Source organism: Dermochelys coriacea, chromosome 14, assembly GCF_009764565.3.
Source record: "Dermochelys coriacea isolate rDerCor1 chromosome 14, rDerCor1.pri.v4, whole genome shotgun sequence".
Taxonomy (NCBI): Eukaryota; Metazoa; Chordata; order Testudines; family Dermochelyidae; genus Dermochelys; species Dermochelys coriacea.
In genome coordinates this window covers 12,881,109-12,907,904 of record NC_050081.1, presented here as the reverse complement: position 1 = coordinate 12,907,904, position 26,796 = coordinate 12,881,109, and the positions used below count along the sequence as shown (strand labels likewise).

At 39.8% G+C, this 26,796-nt stretch overlaps 1 long non-coding RNA gene across 2 annotated transcripts in view; it reads left to right on the top strand.

Moving 5' to 3' along the window:
* LOC122456587 overlaps positions 1 to 26,796 on the top strand; it is a 177,169-nt gene that overhangs the window by 34,778 nt on the left and 115,595 nt on the right. Inside the window, exons 5-6 of one of the 2 annotated variants that reach the window (XR_006275535.1) lie at positions 5,628 to 5,717; positions 7,024 to 7,690. This is a non-coding gene — a long non-coding RNA (uncharacterized LOC122456587). Of the gene's footprint in view, positions 1 to 5,627; positions 5,718 to 7,023; positions 7,691 to 26,796 lie in introns of those variants that run through there. The other variant, XR_006275534.1, reaches the window with a different exon arrangement.

Genomic DNA, 26,796 nt, shown 5'->3' with positions numbered 1-26,796 from the left:
CCTTTCACTACAGTTGCTCCATCACAGCACATCTCTATTTTCTGTCTTATATTTGACATTGAGTGGAATGTGTGTGTGCTCCCTAATACAGCTGGCACAAATTCAGGCTGGCACAAATTCAGGTATTGTTGTCCTGGCAGTGTCAAGTCTAGCTTAAGCCATCAAGATGCTATTTGCTCATTGCATATTCATTTTTATCATTTCCTGATTTACACTACTGGAAGCTTATAGTAGAGGTTAAAAACGTCATCTGTAGTGGGACACTACTACAGCTGCCAAGAGTTCATTTTATCCCTGACCCTTTAAGCTACACAAGCCAGCCAGCTTCATCTGTCCCTTGAATTGAAGCCCTGTCCCTAGAGGTGGTGCATCATTTATTTTTGATTTCCCTTCTGATTCAATGGACTTGGAGATCATTATTTTTCCAGTTAACAGATACAAATAAGTGGACTTGGCTGAAACTAAAGATATGAGTGACCTCTGCTGAAATCTTAAATTCTTCACATTCTGCAAAACCTTTTGATCATCATGGTTTGAAATGTGGTTACTAAAATGGAAATATGGAATCCGTGTACATTATAAGGAAGAAATTTTCAGTTAATTATCAGGACATAATAAAAACAGTTGATTATTAGCTCCATTGGTTTTGACTTTGTCAGGGGCTGCTGAAGACTGGATTTTTTTGGGTGGGGTGGAGAGAGAAAGTATTATCAAATACTAATATTGTGGACATATGTATTTAGACATGTATGGGGCTAACACCACTCAGTGTGCTTTTTTGCATTCTGTTTGTTCAAGACTGTGCTTATTCAGATCCTAAACCTCGTCCAAGAGGTCTGCAGTAGATCGTTGCCTGGCTAAAATAGCAATTGTATAGTTACCCAAAGGATTTGGAGCTTATTTAATAAGGGAAGCTGGTCTAAATCATTTGGGCTCACTATTGACGTTGCACCTATTCTTCTTGTTCACCGTACAAGCTGGATTCATGTGAGGCTGAAATGGGCAGAGATTTCTGAATTTAATCTGTGCTGTGCTTGCCAGAGCCAATGTTGTACAGCCATGCATCAATTTTAGGAGTTCAAAAGTGTTTGAAAAATTTCTCTGTCTCTCCCCCTCCCCCAGCTTCGGGTCTGAAAATATACAATAAAGAGTCAAGCTGTGCAAATAACTGATTTTTTTTTTTCAGTTGGATTTCCAAACCAAAAAAAAGTGGGGAGGAAAAAAAATTGTTAGAGTTGAATGAAATGTGTCATTTGGTGTTTGTTTTTTAATCCTTTTCTAAAATTGAAGTTACTTTCAAATTGAAAAATCAGATCTTTTTTTGAAAATGTCAAAATGAAATGTTGCAATTTGTTTGGAATTTTTTCTTTTACATGAATTCATGAAATATTTTGGCTAATTCAAATCTGTGTGTGTGGGGTTGGGGTTGGGGGAAGCTTTTTATCCAGAATATTTTACACAGCCAAACTGAGGAGCAAACCTGCACTGGCAGGGTCTGGACTACATGCCAAATTTGTGCAGGTGCTTGCACACATAATACCTAATTCTGGAGAACTGCACAGCTGTCCATGTGTTTATCTTCAGAAATGTTATTCTCCATGATATGCAAAGTTTTCTTCAACTTTATTAAAGCTGTTGGAATAATATAATGAAAAACCTTTTTAATAGAATTTAAATTAATTTTGCCATAATCCCTTCTCTTCTCAACCTGTTCTAAATATACTTGCTATAAAGGGCATAGCATATGAGATCTGCTTTGGTATGTAGGGTAGGGAGTGTCAAATCTTGCTCGCTTCATCCCAGTAGCAGCAATATGGCTCCAATGGAGTTGCTCTGCCAGGAAACCTCCTACTGGCTTCTACTGCTCCTGGAGCAGGCAGCACAGCGTGGGGAGGTATGCAAGCAAAAGGCATGTATGTGACCATTGACATTATTAGGAACTTTGTTGCAGTCCTGCAGTGTTGACAGAGAACAATATACTTCTCTCTTGCCCCTGTTCTGTCTGCCCTTTGGCCCACTCCTATCTACTCTCCTACTCTGAAGCCCACAGAGGTGCTCCTGAGTTGGGCAAAAGGAGCAATGTTCTTCCCTTCTACTTGTCCTGGCTGCGTCCTGCAGGGGTTTTGTTGCCTCTGCCCGTGCACTCAGAAGGGACGGTTTGAACCGTCTATGTTTAATAACACCAGTGATGTGTATGGCAATTTTCAAGCAAATTAATAGACACGGTCCCTGCACCAATGATCTCTCAATCTAAATTAGATCAGAAATATGACAGAAGTGATAGCAGACAATCATAGTTAAGGAAGGGAGACTTGGAGGCAGGATTTTTTAATTGTTAATTACTGTATCTGGCATCTAGACTTTCAGTAGCATTTGAATTAATAAAAGGAAATTTTTCAAGGATTTTTGCTTTGCTGCTCTAAGATAAGACAAATGTTAGCTCTTTTACCAGGTCCGCTGCATTATGTTCTGTAATGGCAGTAGCTGCTCCATAGTTAAAGCTAGTTCCAACAAAAGCCTAAATTTCAATTCCCTCCCTAACTTGACCTAAAATAAATGAATGATCCTGAAATCGTGCATGCCATATCTCATGCCAAGACAGAATATTTCTGGAATGTCTGACAAACATTAGAAGAGGAGTCTTAAAGTATTTTAAGAGTCTTCCAAATTCTTCTGGCTCATGATAGACCAAACCATTTTAAAGCTATCAGCTTCAGTTGTTTAATTTTGTTCTCGATACAAAGTACTTTTTTCAGTTGTGGAGAGAGCAGGGATTGGAAGAGTTACAAAAATATATAACTCTAATTTTGGATGGGAGTGTTCATACCACACATTAAGGCAGGCAGGGGAAGGAATTACCAAGAAGCTTGTTGGAACAGGGAGATAAAGAAGCAGTTATGGAACAATGAAAGAGGGGCCTTAAGGAGAAACTAAGAGCTCCCCCAAGCTAGCCATAGGGTGAGGCAGGAAGGATTAATTGGGAAATGGAGAGACTAGCTGCTTAAAGGAGACTATTGGGATAAATGCTCCATGCAGAGGTGTATATGCCTTAAAGCGACAAGTTATAGTATTGTATTTTTCTTTTTTATCTCACCTCTCCTGTTTCCTGTGGCTATGGCTCAGGCCACACTAATACAAAGTTGTTAGAAAAACTTTACCCTCATCAGCAGACATTATGGTGCTTCCACACGTGGAAGGGAGATCCCCAGAAGACTGCAAAATACAACCTAGTTTGCAGAAGTTTGGCAACATTGCAAAGATATGTCTCTCTCTTCCCTCACGGATCAGTAATCCTTTCACTGGACACGTTATCCCCCTTCAGCAGCTGTAGAGGATATTACTGAATTTTCCAAATTAATCTACCTTTGAATCAGCATAGCACCCCCGGTCCCACAAACCAAAGGTGCAGAAAGTACAGGAGAGAAAGCTGTGCTGGCTTCCACTGCTTGGAATCCTTCCTATCTCAGAATGGATACACACACATAATTTGTTGGCTGTGAACAATAAAGTTCATATGTTAAAATGGCATTGAGCCGACTCACAAGGTGGTATGCTCGTTTCACTAGGGGACAGGTGCCAGGTAGAGATGGTTTAGGTTGGCAGGTTGCATATGGGTAGAGGTGTCAGCTTTTCTGCGGAATGTTTTCCCTTTTTGATAGCGATGCCACCTTGGTAGCACATATGTTGTTGCACTTGATCACAACTGTTTACAAAACGTACTGCAATATAGTGCTTGAACTATTAATGCGTGTGTACGGGATGGGGGTCTTGAAGTTAAGGAATGGACACCTTGATCTTGCAGTGAATTCCTCGTAAACCTTTGCAAACACAACGGGGGAGAAAACATATGTTGTTTAGGGGACTAGTGTCTGTAGGGACTATGGTAAGCAAGTTAGATGTAGTCAATGGCCCCTGTGAAGCAACTCCAGCTGGTGGAAGTTAGATGACTGAGCCCTAAATGCTGGCTCATCCTGAGAAGTGGCAAAAAGCCAAACATCCAGATGGATAGAACCCTCAATTCCAGTTATATGCCCCAGCCACAGGGAGGCAAAGAAGAAGCCAGAAGCTCAGCATCATACTAGGTTTACTCCTTCAGTGATGCATAAAGGGCATAGATCAGAATAGAACCCTCCAATACAAAGGTAACAACAATAACCTAGTTGATCCATAAAAAGAAAAGGAGTACTTGTGGCACCTTAGAGACTAACAAATTTATTTGAGCATAAGCTTTCGTGCAGAAGCTACAGCTCGCTTTATCGGATGCATTTATGCTCAAATAAATGTTAGTCTCTAAGGTGCCACAAGTACTCCTTTTCTTTTTACGAATACAGTCTAACACGGCTGCTACTCTGAAACTAGTTGATCCATGTGACTTTTTTGGGAGGCGGGGTACGAAGTACGCAAGGGTAGGACTCATCACTTGTATAGCTTCATTGAAGTCAGAGAAGTGTCACCAGGGTCAAATTTAGGCACAGCATGTTTATAGTTACACATTTGATCAAGAAAATGGAATAACCCTGTGAAAGAGAACATTTTTTTCCTGTATAATCTTATCCTGTGTAAGATTAAATATCTTGTCCTTGTTCACATAGTAAGTGGCACAGACATAAATTGTACCTAGGAACCTCACTCTCCTTCTTTTAATCCTAGATCACATTCCCTCTTTGTTCTCCCAAACAAGCAAATGTTAAAGAACCACTTGGACTCTGATTAAGTGTTCAAGTTAGGAAATCAAATCCTTATGCATAATAGTCTTGGTATACATAATGTATCTTGTATATGCACAAAGAAAGAAGGGATAATGTTACTAATTTGTTCATTACTAATAACAGTTTTCATAATACACCTGCAACTTCACTGTGTGCTAATATATTACATACATTTCGAGTTTGCAAAGACTTTTGAATGATTTTTGCTGAAACAAATGTCTTTAATACAATATTAGTGATGATTCTTTCATATTAGCAATTTCACCTCATTTCTATGCTACAGCATAATGATTTTGATCTTTGGGGTAGCTTGGTGGAAGGTTCAGTAACTTGCAGAGATGACATGAGTGTACGATACTGGAGTGTTATAAATACTCCCTTTTGCTTTTTGATGGACTCATCTTTTAAAAATGAACTTCAGGCTTTTTCATTTCATGGCCCAAGAAAATTTTGTTGTAATGAAATATTGTCTTGTTTTCTAACAAGCTCAGTAAGCTATCTTCTGCTGGACTCAAGTCCAAAATGAGGATACAGACATCAGTACATATATGAATGTGGCACTGGTTCTAAGCATTGGCACCTGCTTTAATATTCATTATGCACATTGCTAAAAATGTAAATGAATCAAAATTCATCATCTGTTCATTTGTTGCCATTACATATTCATGGCACTTTTACCAGAGAAGGATTGTTGATCCTGCTACACTACTGATTCTATTTTAACTCGAGGATGACAAAATGTAATTTATTTAACTTACCCTTGATATTTCAATGGAACACAGCATTCTTCATATACTGCCCTAAACTATTGTGCAGTGTTACTGTGCACGGTTGAACAGTTCTCCATAACAGACTAAGCTGCATTCCAGGGGTAGGTGAAGTGATCTTTGCCTTTATAAAAAGCTAGTTGCTTTTTAGTTTTAGGTTCTTATGTATGGCAATCTACCGGGAACTTGGAGGGAGGAACACAGACTACAGGAAAGAAGAAGTTGGAGGAGACATCAAGAAGTAAGTCTGCGTCCACATGTTTTGAATACTAGCTGCAGTTGCAACATCACTGTAAATAGTTATTTTAATGAAGAGCCAATTTAGTTTTAGGAAACATGGAGTCATCTTGTGGTGTTACCCAGAACGTAGTACGTGAAACTTAAAATCTGGAGTGGATATGTGTAAGTAGTCTGTGTGGGCCATATTATACTTGCAATCATTAATTGGGAATAACTTGATTGAGCCTGTTACTGTTCTTCTATAGAAGTGTAAATCTGGAATAAGTGTGTAGAATTTCAGATGTGGGTGTTGAATCTGGTCCCTTACGAAGTCTTATGAAAGAGTGCTCAGTTCAGTAGTTCCATATGAGGCAGTCCTAACCCTGAATTCCTTCATCCAGCACAACAGAATTTGAAAGCCATTTTGATGATGGGAGGTCAAGCACTTTACCATGGCAGTCCTCAGTAATAAACATTCAGAACTCAAATGGTGCTTTAGAGATGGACTGGTGGCAGAAGGCAATAGAAAAATACTGAGAAAATGCAAACTTATCTAAAACATATACAAGAAAACAACGTAGAGAGAAACAGAAGGGCATCTCTGACTTCTTGGGCAAAATTCCTGCTTAGCTTAACCCCCTTTGCCACCTCATTAAAAAGAGAAGAGTTGTCAGTACAGATATTGGTTCAATATCTGATTAGAATCAGTTGTCAATAGTAACTAATCTAGTATAGATCATGTGCAACTGGGATGTTTTGGGTTTACTCAGGCCAGTAATGCATTTGGTCACCATCTGCTTTGTAACCCTAGGTATCTTGGAGCTGTGCAGCTTCGGTTCAGAGCTCTGACTCCAGAAGTCTCATCCTGGCTCTGCCCAGCCTGGTTACTCCTTGTAGGCTGACCTTAATACCCTTGCAGCCCTGAACTACTCCCAAAATTGTCCTCCTGCAGGGACCGGTCCCTCTCAAAGAAAATGTTAGGCTTGCTGCCTTTACAAAGACAGTAAAACACTTTGATCTGTTGGCTTCCTAGTTGCACACACTTTACTGAATTTACACAGCACTGATGACTCATAATGAAAGCAAAACAAGTTTATTAACAGAGGTGCAGGGATTAAGTGATACCAAGTAAAAGAGATAAACGTAGAAATGATTATAAGCAAATAAAAGTGAAAACACACATCTAAAAGTCAAATTTCAACTAGCAAGATAGCGTCTCTGTTCAATATGGTTTATCTCACTCATAGCCTCCTTTCCAGCCTTTTCCTGTTTAGCCTGGTCAGGACCCATCACAGAGATCTAATAGCTTCGTTTCTGTCTCTCCTAAGGTGACAGATAAAGATGGAGTCTTCTCTCTGTGTTCCTTACATCCCCAAAGGGATGTCTTCTAAGTCTTACAAGTCAGGAAGGCCTCCTGGAGATTGTGTCCCCCTCTGGGGTGAAGGAGCCATCTTAATTCTTTCTCTCAAGTTCAAGATCAGGAGAACCCTTGACTGTTCAGCTCAATGGCTTTGAGTACTGCTAATATGTAAACTGAGATAAACCCACCTTTCTTCGTCTAGGACAGCTCTGTTTATCATCTTTACCTAGGACAGGCTGTCTGATCTTAAACGTGTTCTAGTAACATCATACAGGAGGAATTAATGACCTCACATATTAACACATCGTTTTACAATGATATTAATAACCAGTGTGGTGGTAGCTTTCTTACGATACTTCACAAGGCATATTGGTACAGTTGTGTGTACGGTGTGAATATAGGGGCGCCTAGGGTCACAGCAACCCATTAACTTTTTCCCCTGCCATTACTAGCATATGTCATTTAGGGTAACGTATCTTTGCAACATTTTAGTCTGTCACTAATGACCTTATTTGAAGCAGCGCTTGATTTAAGATTTGAACCTTTAGCAGCAATTCCTTCTAGTTCCAGCATATACCTCATTTTGAACAAAATTAATATGACTTTAGCCTACAGTCATATAATAAATCCACATTTTTTCTGGCAAAAGAATCTGGCGTCTCATGCTTATTAAAAAAATAAATGTGGCTAAATCACGTCATGCCAAGTCTTGAGAATGTATTTAGATGACTATCTATTTCTATGCCACCTGGAGGAATCACCCCAGTGGTGTCAAAGGAATTATTATTTTATTTAAAGAGTCAAGGTTGAAGCAGCAAATGTCAAATACTCTCCAACAGCTATACATCAGCTGCAAAACTGATGGCGCTCTGTTAGTGAAAGTGATTTAAAACCATAACCAGAGACACTGAATATTGTACTGGAGTCCAGTAACCTCTCACTCTAGTAAAACAAACATTGATATTTCTATTCAAAAACAATGAATCTTACTGGTAAATTATTTTCGTTTGGATTTTTTTTACCAATTTCTCTGTGATTTCAAAAAGATAGATAGTTATAGGAAAGTAAATAGTTGAGTAAGTAGTTACTTGCATGGAATATAATGAAGATTCTAGAGGTATGCAAGAATATACATGAAATTTATAAATGTTGCAACCTGGAATTAACACAGATGTTAGAAGCCCAGTGGTGGCCTTGTGATTAAAGCATTGGACTGGGATGTAAGAGACCTGTAAATCCTGTCTTTGCCATAGATTTTTGTCCCCTTGAGCAAGTCATTTTATTGCTTTGGTGCCTTAGCTCCTCATCTGTAAAATGGGGATAATACTTGCCTTCCTCAAGAAGGGTTCTGAGAATAAATCTATCAGTACTTAAGAAGCTGTCATGCTACCGTTACAGAGGTAGCAGGAAGCCATGCCAGGATTTGGTGCAATAAGTCACCTTGAACACAAGTATCAGTCAGTCAGGTGAATCAGTCTGTACAGGTGAGATGGGGTTTGGAGCTGTAATATTGTATATGTCTAGACACTAAAGGTGATTGCAATGTTGCCAAGTCTTTGGATTTTATTTTATTTTTTATTGCAAGTCTCATGATGTTCAGTGGTTTTCTTAAAGCAACAGCTCCTGGATTCGTGTGATTATGTGGGACACTGCTTTAATTTTAAAAAAGAAAAGTAAGTTTCTAACCATGGCGGTTGTGGAGAAAAGCTGAAAATGTGATCCCCTAAAGACTATCTCTGTTGTCTCAAGCTTGTGATTTTAATGTACGTCTGATTGAAGTTATTTGCCTGACCTTATACTATGAACTATTGGTGGTAAGACTCCATCACCTGACCACCTCTGGTAAGTATAAAGCCAATTTGTGCCATATGAGCAGTGCCAAGTAGTTAGTTATAACAGATAAGAGACTCCAGCCCTTAATGTCTGTGCAAACCCAACTATTAGAATGAGGCTAAATTAATATAGAGAAGAGCCAAGCTAGAAACTTTGGACTCTGCACTCTAAACATTGGAGAACGCCTAGGTCTGAATTTGCAGCTCAAACTCTTCTCAAACAAACTTAATATTTACTAGATTTAAAAAAAAATAACAATATTAGGCTGACAGGCCCAATGGATAGAGCACCAGAATGGGACTCAAACTTGGGCTCTATCCCCAGCTCTGCCACTGGGCTGCTGGCTAACCTTGGGCAAGTCACTTTGCCACTCTGTGCCTCAGTTTCCCCATCTGACACTGACCTCCTTTGTAAAGAGCTTTGAGACCAACTGATTAAAAGTACTATTTATGAGCTAGCTATTGTTATCCCAATGTTGCCAATTCATGATTTTATCTCAAGTTTGATATTTGGTGCTTTTCTTACAACACCAACTCTTGGAGTACTATGAATCTATGAGAATCTCAGCTTCCTTAATATTTTATACAAAAAATTACATTTCTAGCCCCCTCCGTTGTGGGGAAAAGCTTGAAAACATGAGCCGTATGGGTTCAAACCAAGTAAGTCTCAAAACTTTCAAAATTGCCAAATAAAAAGAACTCAAAATTGACTACATTTATTTTTTTTTTAAAAAAAAGTCATAATTAAGTCAATCTCATGATTTTGGAGGGTTGGTCAACAGATGGATTTTGTATGAATTGGTGTTATCAGGTGATATCTTTGAAATTAGAGACTGCTTCACATCAAAAACCTTGCTATGGACATCCCTGAACTTTGTAAGTTGGAAGATATGAAGGGAGACAAGTCACAGTAGGAGTCTGAATCCAAATTTTGCTAGTGGACCTGTATCTCTATAATGATCCAAATCCATCACCAACACTCCTAAACTTTATAGTGTGTTGGAAATCTGGATCCCATTTCCAGTTATGCGACTTGAGCTCATATCAAGAAGAGATGTGTTTAATATGCTTCTGTTCCTCAATCTATTGCAGTCTATTTGTGGGTGCAGGGAGAGGAAGGGCTACACAGGTTATACAGTTATTTATGCCTATTGAAAATGGTCTTAATATTTTTCATAAGCTCTAAATCCACCAAAAAATCAAACAGCAGATGGAACCCAAAAATATATGGTGGATTCTTGTTTGTGCTCTGAAGTTAAGAGCCGTGTATCGACACAAATCTGTTGTTTTACGTGACAATGTAAATTAATGCATCTTCACAAGATAACTCTGCATTGTGATGCATGTTTTTTTTAAATATATATCAAAGTCAGTTCCCAATTTTGTGTTTGAGATCAAACAATTGGGGATTAACATGCTTTGAATTTTAATAAATCCCTTCAGGGTAATCACAGGTTATGAATTCAGAAGACAAGTTCTGTGCACAGTGTTCCAGTGCGCTATACTAATTTAAGCTGCTTCTGTTCCCTGCACTCATATTGGAGCATAAAAACCCCTTCAGGTTTTATTTTAGCTAAAATTCTTGATCAAAACTACAAAGACCAGTAAAACAAAATGAGGTTCTGACCCTCCTATAAATAAACTGTATAACTGTAAATATAATGGGGTATCTCTCGTGTTGCAATAAATGGTAAGCCTGCTGCAAAGCAAATAGCATAGGCTGTCCGAGTTGAGTGCCTGGGGTGTGTGAGAACCATAAGAGAAGTACTAGCAGAAGAACCCAGTCCTGACATCACTGTCAACTATGCCTGGCAAGGGAGAGCCAGAAGGAGGAGTTAAAACTATCATCCAAAGGTTTAGAGGTGGGGTTTTAAAAAGAGCCTATTGGGAATTGTGCTCTGAAGGCACTTTTGAAAATTCCTCTCTCAGGAGATCTCACTCCACAAGCTAGTGTTGTGTATAAGTCAGTGGCAAAGCTAGGCATCTCAAAAAACAATCTGTTCATCCCTAATATTATAAATATGTAGTTGTATTGTATCAGAATAGTGTCATATCTCTTTAAATATTTCTGATCCCTCTAGTAGTGGTCACCCCACATTCTTTGTTTTATAAATCTCAGTACAGCAGGATGCATATTTGTGTATAAAGAAAAGGAGTACTTGTGGCTCCTTAGAGACTAACAAATTTATTTGAGCATAAGCTTTCGTGAGCTATCCGATGAAGTGAGCTGTAGCTCATGAAAGCTTATGCTCAAATAAATTTGTTAATCTCTAAGGTGCCACAAGTACTCCTTTTCTTTTTGCGAATACAGACTAACACGGCTGCTACTCTGAAACCTGTATTTGTGTATAGTTAGGAAACCGTTATCTGGAACCCAACTGTGCCTGTGTGATTTCTTCACATTCTTGTTGCGTAAAGAGCAAAAGACACAACAATAGTATTGCTCTAATTTCCGACTGTTGGATATTAAAGTAAAATTAAGAGCTTGTGAAAGCAAAAAGGACATCTGCATCAATGCCGAAAACTTGGAACAGTTAGATTCAATTCAGTTCAAGGTTCAATTCTGTTCTAGTTCTCTATGGTTTTAGATAGAGGAGGAGTGTGGGAACAAAGTCTTCTCCTCTTTCCCCTAAAAGTCCAAGTAAATAACTCAACTACAGGATTTCAAATGCCCGAAACAGGCCATTATGTTATGCAATCTTTCCACACCTCTCTACCCAGGCACCTCAATCCTACCCTGAAGTAATTTTGCTATTTTAATCACAGACTTCTCACAAACACTGACCAGGCTGAGTGTGCTAAACTCATTTTGGTGAGCTTTCCTAAATTACAATGAGGTCTACAGACAGGACTAGTGCAATAATCCATCCTGTCATCCAGGCCTTACTTGACTTATTTACGTGTCAGTGCTACAAAAGCTGATGAAAGACGTACTGGTTTATTATGCAATGAGACCTTTAATAAAAGTTCAGCTAAACAAAAACAACTGTTGAAACAACCTCCTAAGATGAGAGAGAATTGAATAGGTCTAGTAAAAGAGTGGATAACTAACCAACAATTCATTAAAGTCTATGGATTAAGTGTCCAAAATTAAAACCTAGAAGATTTCCCAGTTTAAGCAATGTGGCAAGGCACCCCCTTCCTCTCACCACACTGAGCACTTCCCCCTCTGGTGATGGTGGGCCTGGGGTAATCAGCCCCACTCAGGGCAGGGTTTGCCTTTCCCCTTCTGTGCTCCCTTGGTCATGTTTTCAAGGTAGGCCTAAGGGGTGATCCTCCATGAAACAAAAAGGAAACAGTCTCCTAAACAATAAACCCCAGGGGCTACCTTTTGCTGCCTCCTCTCTGGTGCAGAGTGTTATTCTGTTGGTTGCCCTGGGGCGTCAGTCCTTCCTCTAGCAGGCACTCAGGATAGGCTGTTTCCCCTATGGGAAGGAACATAGCCTCTCACCCTGGAGCAGATTATTTCCCCAGGAGCTTGTGTCTCTCCCTTCCCCTTTTCCCTGCCCTGAGGAGGGGTTTTTAAAGCTCTCCTTCTCCACCCTTTAACTCCTGCACATAAGAAATTTGTCTCCTCTGTCAAGCTGTCTGGCGGCTTATGACCCTGAGTGCCAGCCTCAGGGCAGAGACCCCAAACTGGAGGTATGTTCTATAATTATATTCACCAACCCAGTAGCAAGTGTGAACTCCTCAGGCACTACAATGGTCTTACCATGGAGTCACAGTCAGTCTCCTTCGGCATTCCAGTCTCTCTTGCCACCCAGGCAAGCTGGACTTAGCGATAGGTATGTCATTACACCAAAAATCACAATAATATTCAGGTTGCTCCCAGTCCCAAGAAACCAGTCACTTACCCCAGGTCAATTTGTACCTTAGATCCCACATCAAAACAATGCTTTCAGCCAATCCTAGAGTAAACTACCTAAGGATTTAATAACTAAGAAATAAAAGAGTTATTACAAGGTTAAAGCAGGCAAGCATATATACAGAAATGAGTAACGGTCTCTGGTTCCAAAAGGTGACTGAGCTGTAGTAATCTGTTAGCTGAATGTCTTTTAGGGACAACCCAGGTTGACTCAGGAGAGCTCAGCTTCTGTTTTGGAGCTTTGGCCCTGTGAGAGTCCAAACAGCAACAGAGATGAAAATAGCTGACAAGAACATTTTTCATTTCCTCCTTCCAGAATTCAAGCTGATGGGACAAACCCTTTTGCAGGTAGCCTCTTTGTGCTGTGAGGGAGCAATTACTTTCTTTGTATTAAGAAAAGGAGTACTTGTGGCACCTTAGAGACTAACAAATTTATTTGAGCATAAGCTTTCGTGAGCTACAGCTCACTTCATCGGATGCATCTGCATTTTTCACCAAATGCATCCGATGAAGTGAGCTGTAGTTCACAAAAGCGTATGCTCAAATAAATTTGTTAGTCTCTAAGGTGCCACAAGTTCTCTTTTTCTTTTTGTGAATACAGACTAACATGGCGGCTACTCTGCAACCTTTCTTTGTATAGTGATGTTCCATAATGGCCCATTTAGTTTTGATAGCCCTTCTTGATGGACGAGAGGATCCTGGGTTCACAGTTTCAGAGCAAACTTTTTTTTTTTTTTTTACAATTATAGAGCAAAAACTTAAATATTACCTTATAGCATATGATAAAGACATTATAAGTGAGATTAGTGCATGCAGCAATTTACAAGGATTTCATAAAGTTCAAACACTAAACACATTGTTTTAAGTTCAATACCTATCTTAACCATAACAATATACAGGTGAAACAGACTGGTTTCTAGCAAAGAATTTGTCAGTGCTTGGCTGAGGCCTAAAATAGTGGCAAAAGCTGGCACCTGGTTTGCCAGTGTGTCATCCTCCTTTTCCTTTTTTGCTGAGTCATCAAACCCACTGCAGAAAACATTACAAGTATTTGATAAGATGAAGAGGAGACTCAGAGCACGAGGATCAGCCTACATGTCTGAACATGCACAGCCTGTATTTGGGAGCCAGCAAGATACCTCTTGGGAGCTGTTACAAGTACAGTACTGTAGTGGCAGATGCGCAAGTCGCTAATCAGTCATCTAGATAGTTGAGAGCGGCTGAGTTCCAAAGTTACACAGAGCAAGAGGGTTGTACTGTTCATTGGGATCCTGCCCAGTTTTTCTGCAATGTTTAAACTCCTTGGGCAACTCAAAGCAGCATGGTCACTGCCCTCAAACTAAGGAATCAGACCTGTACTCTGGCTCAGACTCCAAGTACTACAGGACTGCATAATGTAAGAATATGTCTAACTTATTTGGTGTAAAACAGCACATATACCAACAGTGAGAGAGGGAGTGAAAGATGTGGACCCAGCAGAGAACGTGTGTCTGCCTAACACTTCCAAAATTTGGGAAGTTCCTGTCTATGTATTTAGTCTCAGGATGAGCAGCTGCCACTCCTGCCCTAGAACATATTAGAGGTTATTTAACCATCTGAAACTGTATTGGCTCTTTTTTGTGCCCATTCTGGAAGTAGGGCAGACCCTTAGTGTACAGCCCTTCTGCACTGGCTGCTGTACATGTTCCTGGGCAGCCTCTTTGCAACCTGGTCCTCCTACCTCTAAAGCAGCTCAGAACCATGGTGGTTTCATGGCATTTGGGAAGTCACAGGTCATTTGTGCCCAGTACTCACGTATATCATGACCTGTAGTGTTCCAGATCTGTGCCTTGGTGAACTGCCAGCCAACAACAAAACTTGCGGTTGGCCTGGACATTACAGAAATGATGATACTGGGCAGCGCAATCCCCTCCAAATGTTAAAGGGACTCCCCCAAAAACCCCAACAGTTTCTTTACCTGCACTTCAAACATCACCTTGAATTATCACCATCAGAAAGAAGTTTTAAATATCAAATTCTCTTTTCACTCTTTACACTGTTTTTGTTGGCTATTTACATTTCTTTCAGCTTGAGCAGTAACAACTGAATAATCCAGTTTTGCTTTTGTCATTTTCTAGGCAATTTCACTTTCAAGTCCTCTTATGCTAGCACTCTGCAGTTTTTGGGCTGTTAACAGTGCCTGCGTTGAATTTTTTGTTAAAAGGACTTTTTGTTGTTTTTTTAGTTGTTTAATAAATTTAAATTGGTCTCATATTTTTTAAAGCTCATTTTGTCCACATTAGAGCTGCTATTGTTTTTTATAAATACTTTAAAAGTTATTTTTACAATAGTAAGTTGTGAGAATTCTACTCACAAAATACAACTTTAATGCTGGCTAAAAGAATATTTATTCCAGCCCGTCTCTAATTTTAGCAGAATTAAGAAATAATCTGACTCATACACTTTAAAGTCTGAAAGGACCGTCTCCTTCAGTAACACTGCTATCAAATATATAGGACTCCACACACCTATAAAGGTATAGCTTGTCAAAGTCACTTTTACAAACCAGACTTAAATGTGGTTTTTAGACTAGCGTACAGCACTGTGATCCAGAATGGCTGAGGATTTTTCCTGGCTCAAATGGACTTGCTATGGAACATTGGTGAAGTCTCTTAAGCACTTTTGGATTCACTCACCTGTAGAGCAGGGATGAGAATACTTCATCTGAGCGAGGTGAAGCATAATTAAAGTACTTTGAGATCCTGATAGTAAACAACTATATAAAGTTCAAAATATTTAATTACTTGTCTAATGGCATTACAGTGCTCAGCATTTATTGCTATTGTTGATGTCTATTAGAAATTTGCTCCTCAGGTTTAGACTTTTATAGCTCTAATGCCACAGAGAGTATCAAAAAAGGGCTTGATTGTGGTGGCTTGGCTGTACTTAGCCATGAAGAGGTAAAATTTCAGGATAGAGCACAAGAAATTAGTTACAGTCCTATAGTTAGCAGAAATGGGAGTTGTGCATGTAATTCTTAGGCTGAAAATGTGCCCCTAAAAGTCCTGTATGAACACAATTCTGGTACTTTATTGGACACATTATAAAGGCAGCTTCCTTCTCATAGGAATCTGCATTGTACAATATTTGCTTCTTTATCAGTCAGTTTCCAGTTCTGTGTTTGAAAAGAAATCAGTCTGATATCAGCATGCTTCAAAGTTTAATACTCCTCTTCAGGGCAATTGCAGGTTATGAATACAAAAGATTAGTATGTTTGTTTAATTACCCTAGAGTCCTTCTTAAAAAGAGAAGGAGTACTTGTGGGCACCTGAGAGACCTAACAAATTTATTTGAGCATAAGCTTTCGTGAGCTACAGTTCACTTCATCGGATGCATTCAGTGGAGTCCTTCTTGTATCTGAGCAAGAATACCCTATCCTTATGCTAGTTTAGCTAAAAAATTCATTAAAATAAAGTTGACCAGCAAAACAAGAATAGAAATGTGCTTCTTAGGAAAAGACATTTTAATTTTTTTAAAAAGTAATCTTCATATTAACAGGTTATGAACACCACAAACACTGAGCTACTGCATGCTACAATGGTAAAGTGCCTTCAAAAATTTGAATTGTATTTTAAAAATGGTCTTTTTTTTGTATTACTTTGGCGACATTTAGGCAACACTGAAATACAAGAATAAAGAGCATGTTTGTACATCCATTTCTTAATTAAAAACATAGTTTTGAAAGAAAAAACTGAATTGTGAAAATTTTTGCCATGATGTCCATTACTGAATTAGTTACAAAAATCCATAAGATACAATATACAAAGAATACTTGTCGCTAACAGCTGCATATAAATCTTTGTAAGGAGGATAGTGAAATACCAGTTTTTACTTTTAACTCTACATTTGCACGTTTTAGGAGGTGTGTTTTTTTTTTTTTTTTTTTGAAGTTCCATTTGGATTTGGATAAGGTTTTCTTTGGATGTGAAAAAATAAGGAAAGATGGGTTAGCTTTTTAAAGTCAATGTCTCCTATGACTGAAATAAAGTACCAGTTAGTTATATAATTTAATTTTTCTTATTGACCAAACAGTCCAGTCACAACTTTTTGAATAAACAGTGCTCTCTCCCTATGAATTCCCTGTTCCTAAAATTAGAGATATTAATGAAATCATAGGTATGTCAAGACATTGCAATAAAAATGGAAGGATGGGGTCATATTCATTTTGAGACTGCCCTATCAAAGCAGCATCCATTGCAGACTCGCATCAAACCTAGGACACATAGGGACATATAGTCATTGGAATTTCTGTACACTCCTCCCCCCAGTTAACTAGTTACATTGCAATGTTGCCAATTTAGTCATTATCCTACCCCCATGTAAATTTGAACACCCACTCTAATTTCAATTCCTGGGGAAAACACTTTTCCATATTTTATTCCATTCCTTGGACATGTTAAACTTAGAGAGGGGTTCAAAAACGGGAACTCATTGGTGAAAGTTTTTGCAGATAGTTTGTTCTCCCCACCCTTTTAAGTTTGAATATTTTCAACAAGCTCTATTAATTGAGAATAACTCCAATGAATATCTTATTATCCCTCCTCAAAGAATATTTTGTTTAAAAGTTTTCCAATTCATCCAATAAATGAAAACTAAGCAAATGATAAATCAAAAACGAAAATCGGATGACTTCATCTTGGGCATTGCTTCTTATCTTAAAGCTCATGCTCTCGTGCTCTCTCACACTCTCTCACACACACACACACACACACACACACACACACAGAGTCTGACTTAGACTGTAAGTTCCTATGGACAGGAACAGTCGCTTGTTTGTCTGTAAAGTGCATTGTACATCTATGCGGTTGTATAAATGATACTAACAGGGCTTGAACCTCCTTAGTTGTGCCATTGATAGCAATGGAAGTAGGAGTGGGCCGCCCAGACTTTTACCAGTAGCTGTAGTGAAGAAAACATTCAAGAAGCTTAATGCATCACATGTACAAATGCCATTTAAAAAGTAACTAGCAGCTGGCAGAGAACTCTGGGCTGATAAACTCATTGTCTCCTCAAGTTTCAGAGTAGCAGCTGTGTTAGACTGTATTCGCAAAAAGAAAAGGAGTACTTGTGGCACCTTAGAGACTAACAAATTTATTTGAGCATAAGTTTTGCTGTAGCTCACGAAAGCTTATGCTCAAATAAATTTGTTAGTCTCTAAGGTGCCACAAGTACTCCTTTTCTTATTGTCTCCTCAAGTGTCTCTTTTTAGCTAGTTCTGTCTCAATAAAAAATGTGGTAAGTGAGAAAGTTCTAGGTCTTGGATTTATACATAAGTGCTATATTTCTTTCACAGAGGGGAAGTTCCCTACTGAAACTTGCACTGTTTTGGTCTGGGATGCATCTTGCACTCTGGGAAGACGGTCTCACTAGCAATGTCATCCCAATCCTGAGAGAATAAATTTCTGAAATCAGCAAAACCCTCTTATTTTTTCACTGCTCTTCTTGGGACATGCAGTCTGTAGCATGGAAAATATTCCTGAACTGTGAAGCATGCCATTTTTTCCAATGGAAAAATCTGGAATATCCCTCACAAGTGAATGTGAAGAGAGTATTTTTATCTGTTTATAAACTTGTCTGTGAGACTGCAAGCATAAGAGCTGAGTGCTTGACAATCGTCAATGAATGTATCCTCAAAACACCTCTCTTGAGGCAGGAAGTATTATCACCCTATTTTATAGGTGGGAAATTGAGGTACTGAGAGTTGGTGTTTGTCCAAAGTCACAAAAGAAATTTGTGACGGACACAAGATTTGAACCCAAATCTAATAATTCCCAGTCCAGCTCTATAACCATAAGAGTATCCTCTAAAAGATAGAATCTTTTAGCTGTAACTACTTTTGTGCGAGTGTCAATTACTTCATGTCTGTGGCCTAATTGCTATCTAGACATCTAATAGATAACTAATGCTCTCTATTTAGGTACTTATATGGCCCCTGCCACCATAGTATCTGAGCAGCTCACAGTCTTTAATGAATTTCTCCTAGCAATATCTCTGAGGTAGGAAGTGTTATCTTCATTTTACAGATGGGGAATAGAAAGGCTAAGTGACTTGCCCAAAGTCTTTGGTGGAGCAGGCTATTATACTCCTAACCACTGGACTATCCTTCTCTCCTAATCTATCTATCGCTGTAAATATAAGGAGGGGAAAAAATCTCATTAAATATGGCAGTCTAACTGACTTTATTTAAATCTTATTGTAGTGAAAACCTCATTCTTAAACAAGTTTGACTCCTAGAAAGGCACTTCAGCATAAATGATGTGACAGCTATTGTCCAATCTTCCTCTGAAACAGTGATTATAAATTCCTATTAATCACTGACATGTTTAACGAATGACTTGATTTTGCTAAACAGCAATTCTCCTTCAGACACAATATATAGGACCTCAAGAAGTCTTAGGAAAGTTTGTCTTTTTTTTTTTTTTTTTTGACTGTCTAATTTTTCCTTCTTACCAGTCCCAGCTGACTTTTGACTCAGGTTGGATTGCTAATAGCTCATTTATGGTTAACATATCTGCAATCATGAAATGTCTTGATAGCATAAATGAAAAAGCTTTGGTCTATATAAACACAATAATATCAACAGTGCACATGAAAGATGTGGATTTCAGATTAAATGCATTTACGCAGAAGCTTGCCTCCTTTGCTCCGTGTCATTCATATTCTTGATACTGCTTTATGCTATTTTAGTTATTAATCTTTGGCTTTCTCTCTGACACACACAGAAAAAAATGTAAGCAGAAGCATTTATGCAGATGACAGAAAAATAATGACTTGACATGTAAATGACTTGTTGGCAGAAATCCTGCAGGCCGGATGTTACAATTTACAAAATCATTCACCTAATCAAAGATCTTCTGAAGGTTTTTCTTTCTCTAGTCTGTTGGTCATTTAAAAATAATCACAGCTATTTATACATTAGATATAATTCTTTTATATTTTATGGGGCATATAGTTTCTCAAAATGTCATCTGTCTGTACAAAGTAGAGAAAGGTGTATGACGAGATGGTCAAAGCTATTTTCCCTCTGCAAAACAGGATAAATGGGGTAAACCTCATGGCAGACTCCCCAGTTTTCTTATTAATTGAGCCAATTTACTGTCCAGAGAGCCGAGTCATTTGCTAAAGGGTGGTGTTTTTCTTTGTGTTTAGTTGGGGGGAGGGTGCAAGAGGAAGGAGGTTAAAAAATTAAGTCAATCTGGGATTAATAAACAGCTTTTTAGCATCATAGTAATATGGTAACTTTGATTCAGGGAATTTGAAACAATATGTTCCAGTCTTCACCCCCAGTGAGCTACCGCTTCAGAAAGTAAGAATATAAGATCTACAGAGTGCGCGCGCACACCCCCCCCACCACCTGCTCACAAAATTAAAATAAATTGTAAATCTAATAGACCTGATATGGTGTAACTCTAACATGTCTACATTTACCTCTGGAATGATTGATCCAGCAGGGGCTGATTTTTGTGTCTAGTGAAGATGTGATAAATCGACCACCGAGCACTCTCCTGTCAATTCTGGTACTCGACCGGAGTGAGAAGCATAGGTGGAGTTGACGGGGGAGTGGCAGCAGTCAACCTACCTCAGTGAAGACACTGCAGTAAGTAGCTCTAAGTATGTCGATTTCAGCTAGCTGTTTTCGTAGCTGAAGTTGCTTTACTTAGATGGACTTAGCTCGTGCGCCCGCAGTGTAGACCAGGCCTTAGTGTTGCACTGTATCTTCCCATTGGGAGGAAAGGAATTAGTACTGCACTGAAAGGATACACAGCTGTGAACCTAGGCTACCACCTGGCTTTAACCATTTTGGGGAGTGACCTACCCTGTGGCTAAATGATCACAGAATACTTCAGAACTGCTCTGATGTATAATTTATTAACCCCTGCTATTGTTTGTTAGTGTATATGTGTACCACTGCCTTCTGGTGACTATTCAACCAGAACTGCACAGCTCTTGTAAGCCTTCTATTCAGAGCTGTTTCAAAAAACGTTTTGTTTTGGGAACGTTTTCAAAACCAATTTTGTTTGAAAATTTTCATGAAACAAAATCTGAAAAATTTTCAAGAAAACCGGAAAACTTTTTTTTTCTTCTTCTTCAGTTTTTGGCTTTTCCTGGTTCCGATGGCCATGGTCCACTTAGAAATCATCAGTAAAGGGAGAGGCAGGTTAAGGGTTTGTCTACAATTGAAACGCTATAGTGACGCAACTGCAGTGCTTGAGCGTAGATCCTACCTATGCTGATCGGGGAGGTTCTCCCATTGGCATAGCTAATCCACCTCCCCAAGAGCCAGTAGCTAGGTTGATGGAAGCATTCTTCCGTCAACCTAGTGCTGTCTAAATTGGGCTTTAGGTCAGCTTAACTAGGTTGCTCAGGAGTGTGGATTTTTCACACTCCTGAGCAACATAGGTGGGTCAACCTAACTTTTTGATTTAGACTGGGCCTCAGTTAGGAGTGCTGGTCCGAGGAGGAGGTACACGACCGGTTCCTACAGGCCTTGCTCCTCCCAGAGGCCAAAATCCTTCTCTTCATCTTTAATACACAACTTTCTATTAGCTCCACAAACCCCCTGGCAATGACTGCCTGGAACTGGGAAATGAATGTAGTGCTTGCCAGGGATGCTGGGAGTGTTAGCTGGTTTCCTAAAGCAGGGAGAGGATTTAACTGTTAACTTCCATGATAGCAACTAAAAACTGTAAGTGATTGCAGTCTTGGATATTGTACTGAAAATTGTGACCATGTCTGTCCTGGGGAAGAATTTCAGAGTAGAGAATGAGGATCCACAGGCGCACAATATTAAAATCATAATAATTGAAAGGACTATGTTTTTCTTTAATTGCATAATTACTAGAATAGATACAGCATGCAAGATTTTCATTCACAGTTAGCCTAATAAAAAATCTCTGCTTGGATTCTTCAACCCAAGAAATCGGCCTTTACTGAGCTTTTATAATGATGATTTGAAGCTACCTGGGAAAAAACAAATCAATCATACCTAACTATTCATCCGTCATAACTTGTAAATCCCAGAGTGTTGCATAACATTCTAGAACAGAATGCTCTCCAACAGTAATTCATGTTTTATTATTTCTTCACACTAGTAAGGAGCCTAAGTCTCCCTTCTACATATAAAACTTTAATCTCATGAAAATGGAGTTTGTACTTTTTGCCTTCCACTACAGGAGCAGTCTGCTAAGTGCTCTATGCCAAATCCTTATGAGCTTTCAGCTTTGCTGTGTGCTGTGAGTCTGGGAGGAGGGTGGATTTAACAGAGACTGTTAAGGTCCCATTGCTTCTAGATAGGTTGCCAATAGTCTCTTGTGGTCAGGGCAAATTTGGGTCCACAACTAGGATTAGATGTCATTTACACAGAACTCAAGAGACTTAATACAAAAAACTTTGCTGTTAATGTTGCTACACACAATATAACCAACATGTAAGCAAGGAAATGAAAAGTTACAGTACATATGCCAGGGACCATGGTTAGGTTGCCCTTTTATTAGACCCTTTCCCAGTCCTATATGTGTACATTCTTTCAACTGACAGGCCTCCATCTTCACTTCTCTTTGGAGTGGGATCCTGCAATCCAGTCAGTCTCCAAGTGGGTCAAAAGACATCAGTCAACCAAAAAAGGTTGGATTGTCATGGACAAATTTCAACCACAGACAGATTTCAAAAACTTTGTATTAAAAAATTTAGAAAAGAAACCAAACAAAAAAGCCACAGAATATTCAAAGGGCATAAAAACTAGCACTGTACAATTTCAATTTCACATGGAAAAGCCAATTGAGCTGTAGAGAAAAACAGGAATTTAAAATCCATTTCAGCTTTAACTATCCAGTTGTGACTGGCACCTTCATAGTGTGATTTAACTAATGGTAATTAAATTCAGCTGGAAAATAAATGCTGATAAAATAAAACCGAAGGGGCATCCCATCCAGTGTTCCTGATTTAGTGAGGCTTTGATAATATGAGGTGGACTCAAAGCAAAGAGCAGGCTCACAAATGAGTCAACACGTGATGGTTGATATCAAAGACAGAATATAGACGACTTCATATGTATGAGTTTGGACACCTGACCCAAAGGCTTTAAGTGATGAATGATTTTGGATACCTCAGTGTGATGGGGTGTACCAACCCTGCACTGGCCCAAAGGGATGGACCAATCACAGTGGGCACAGGAGGCCATGCCTCCTTTCCCCTGCTGCGCATGCTTCAAGTAAGAGCCAGATAAAAGGCAACAGCCCAGCTCCGTTGCGGCTGGCTGCGGAAGAGAGAGGACGTGTACTGTAGGTTCCTGTAGAGGTACTGGTGACGCTCCAGCCAGTAGAGCCTGAGGACTTGGACTATGCTGTGGACGACTCGCTGACTGCAGAAACTGATGGGGAAGCCAAGCTGCTGGCGCTGGCTGAGGAGATGCCCAGGACACAACTTGTGGTAGGAAGTGATCCAAGGAAGGAAGCAGAAGCCGAAGCCTGAACCCCAAATGGGGAGTTCCCTGGATTCATTAGGCCCTGGGTTAGAACCCAGTGGAGAGCGCAGGGCTGGGTTCCCCTACCACAGGCCACCAGGCCTGGCAACTGTCTGCTCTACATCCCAGCCCAGAGGCTTAGAGGCCATAGACTGTTTGTTTGTTCTGCCCGCACATAGGCTATAGACTGACGGCTGTTTTGTTATGCCCAAGGGGCCGATTCCTCAATTGCTACTGTCTGCCCCAGCAAGGAGGCTTAGGGGCTTGGACTGCTTGTTTGTTCTGCCCTGCCCAGGGGATACAGACTCATAATTGTTCTGCCCCATCCAGGGGGCCAGAACTCCAATTGTGGTTGTTGATCTCAGCCTGGAGGCTCAGGGGCTATGGACTGTTTGTTTATGTGGCCCTGCCAGGGCACTGGAGCCCAACTTACTGCAACTCCCTGAATTAGCAGGAAATCCTGACAACTGTGTGATGGGGTGCACCACCCAAACTGGGCCAACGGGGGCGGTGCGGCGCGGCTCAGCTCAGCGCAGCGCACAGAGCCCCCGTCACACTCAGTTTTTAAGAATCCAGCTTGGGACACCATAAAGGAGCCAGATTTTCAGAGAGTGCGGCGCACCCACCCTTTGAAAATCAAGATGTCTCAGAAGTTTTACACAGAAATCAAAAATTACATTCAGACAATACAAAATGCACAAAAAAACCTGAGAAATTGAAGAGGAAAAAAACAAACAAACTGATTATTTTTCTGTTGCAAGTTGAACATTGAAAAAGTATTTTTTAAAAGTTTTATGAAATGATCCCTATTTGTGCGCGCGCGTGTGCGTGTGTGTGGAGAGAGAGAGAGAGAGAAAATTTTGACTTTTTTTATGCATCTGTTAAAAAAAAAAATTCTGTAAATATGAAGACCTTTCATCCCTTCATCACCAGTTTGACTGCAGCTCAGGTCAGTAGCGACTGAAAGTAACCACCATTGTGAGAGCTCTTTGGCTTTCTGGGGCGGGTTTGGCTTGGGTCCATTCCCCAGTGAGCAAAACCATCACCATGAGTGGCCACCTTCTTGGCAAAAAGAAAAGGAGTACTTGTGGCATCTTAGAGACTAACAAATTTATTTGAGCATAAGCTTTCGTGAGCTACAGCTCACTTCACCTTCTTGGCAGTCACTACAGAGAGATCAAGAACTAAATGCATCATAGAATCTGACCTATCTTTTCACACCCAGCCTTCAGATCAGGGTTTTCTTGCTCAGTTTTCTGGTGACTTTTGTTTTATTTCCTTCATTCAGCCTCCAAGTCCACAGGATGAGCTTCCTTGCACATAGCATTTCCAAGGTACAACAGGGCCATTAACCAATCCTTTGTATTGCGAAGTTTCTTGATGGCCCATCTGACTTTGACAGTCCTTCTGGCTGGGATGTGTGTGTGTGTGTGGGGGGGGGGGACAATTCCCATGTTTGGGTTCACAGGTTCAGAGCAAACATTCTCAAAAGTTATAAAGCAAAACTTACAGATTTTCTGATAGCATGGAATACTGACAAGTGAGACTAATGTATGCAACAACTTACAAGCGTTTCATAGAATTTAAACACCAAATACATTCTTATAAGACTAATAGTTTTGCTCAAAATGGGTAACATACAGGTGAATTGGTATGGTCTCCACTTATGAGTCTGTCAGTTCTTAGCTAATACCCGCAGCCTAGAGCTAGCATCTGACCTGCCAGCTTCACACCGTCCATTAGCAAAAGCTGTCTCAAGAAACCCAGTGCACTGACACCACGTGGATGGAGCAAATTACGGGTGTGTGGCAGGTGTTTTGGAAAGAGATTAAAACTTTTTAGGAGGTTCATACGTACCAAGACTGTACCTGTCATTTCTGTTTAACAGGGTGGGGACTGAGATTTACATTATAGGAATCCTTAAGCTGTGTCATAGTTAATCCTACTGTGAAGTCTGAAAGATCTGTGATGTGCAGATTTGTTATCCGTTTCTTCAAAAGATTCACATTGTTAGAGTGAAGTGCTGAAGTGAAGAAACAGAGTGACAGAACCAGAAGAGTACCCAGAAGTCACCTACTACAGGACAGGCCCAACAAAGAAAATAATAGAACGCCACTAGCCATCACCTTCAGCCCCCAACTAAAACCTCTCCAACATATCATCAAGGATCTACAACCTATCCTGAAGGATGACCCATCACTCTCACAGATCTTGGGAGACAGGCCAGTCCTTGCTTATAGACAGCCCCCCAATCTGAAGCAAATACTCACCAGCAACCACACAACGTAACTACTAACCCAGGAACCTGTCTTTGCAACAAAGCCTGTTGCCAACTGTGTCCACATGTCTATTCAGGGGACACCATCATAGGGCCTAATCACATCAGCCACACTATCAGAGGCTCGTTCACCTGCACGTCTACCAATGTGATGTATGCCATCATGTGTCAGCAATGCCCCTCTGCCATGAAGAAAAGGAGTACTTGTGGCACCTTAGAGATTAACAAATTTGTTTGAGCATAAGCTTTCGTGAGCTACAGCTCACTTCATCGGATGCATTCAGTGGAAAATACAGTGGCGAGATTTATATGCATAGAGAACATGAAACAATGGGTGTTACCATACACACTGTAATGAGAGTGATTACTTAAGGTAATTACCAGCAGGAGGGGGAGGGGGGAACCTTTTGTAGTAATAATCAAGGTGGACTATTTCCAGCAGTTGACAAGAACTTCTGAGGAACATTGGGGGGGGGAGGGGGGAAGGAAATAAACATGGGGAAATAGTTTTACTTTGTGTAATGACACATCCACTCCCAGTCTCTATTCAAACCTAGAGTTAATTGTATCCAGTTTGCAAATTAATTCCAATTCAGCAGTCTCTCATTGGAGTCTGTTTTTGAAGTTTTTATTGTTGAAGTATTGCCACTTTTAGGTCTGTAATCGAGCGACCAAAGAGATTGAAATGTTCAACTGCTTTTTGAATGTTATAATTCTTGACGTCTGATATGTGTCCATTTATTCTTTTATGTAGAGACTGTCCAGTTTGACCAATATACATGGCAGAGGTATCAGAGTAGCAGCCGTGTTAGTCTGTATTCGCAAAAAAAAAAAAGGAGTACTTGTGGCACCTCAGAGACTAACAAATTTATTTGAGCATAAGCTTTCGTGAGCTACAGCTCACTTCATCGGATGCATTCAATGAAGTGAGCTGTAGCTCACGAAAGCTTATGCTCAAATAAATTTGTTAGTCTCTGAGGTGCCACAAGTACTCCTTTTTCTTTTTGAGAATACAGCTAACACAGCTGCTACTCTGAAACCTATTGCTAGGGCTGACAGGTAACACAACAAACTTAATGTGTTTTGTGATAACAAGGCAAGTAACTAGCTACTCAACAGACAGTTTGGAATGGCTTTTGGAAATTGAATTTTTTGTTTTCTGCATGGATAAACCATTTTAAAAATTGAGGGGAAAAGCACTAATAATTGGTGAGACCTGCAAAACAGTAGCTTAAATTTGCCCTAAAAAGGCTCATCGCAAACAA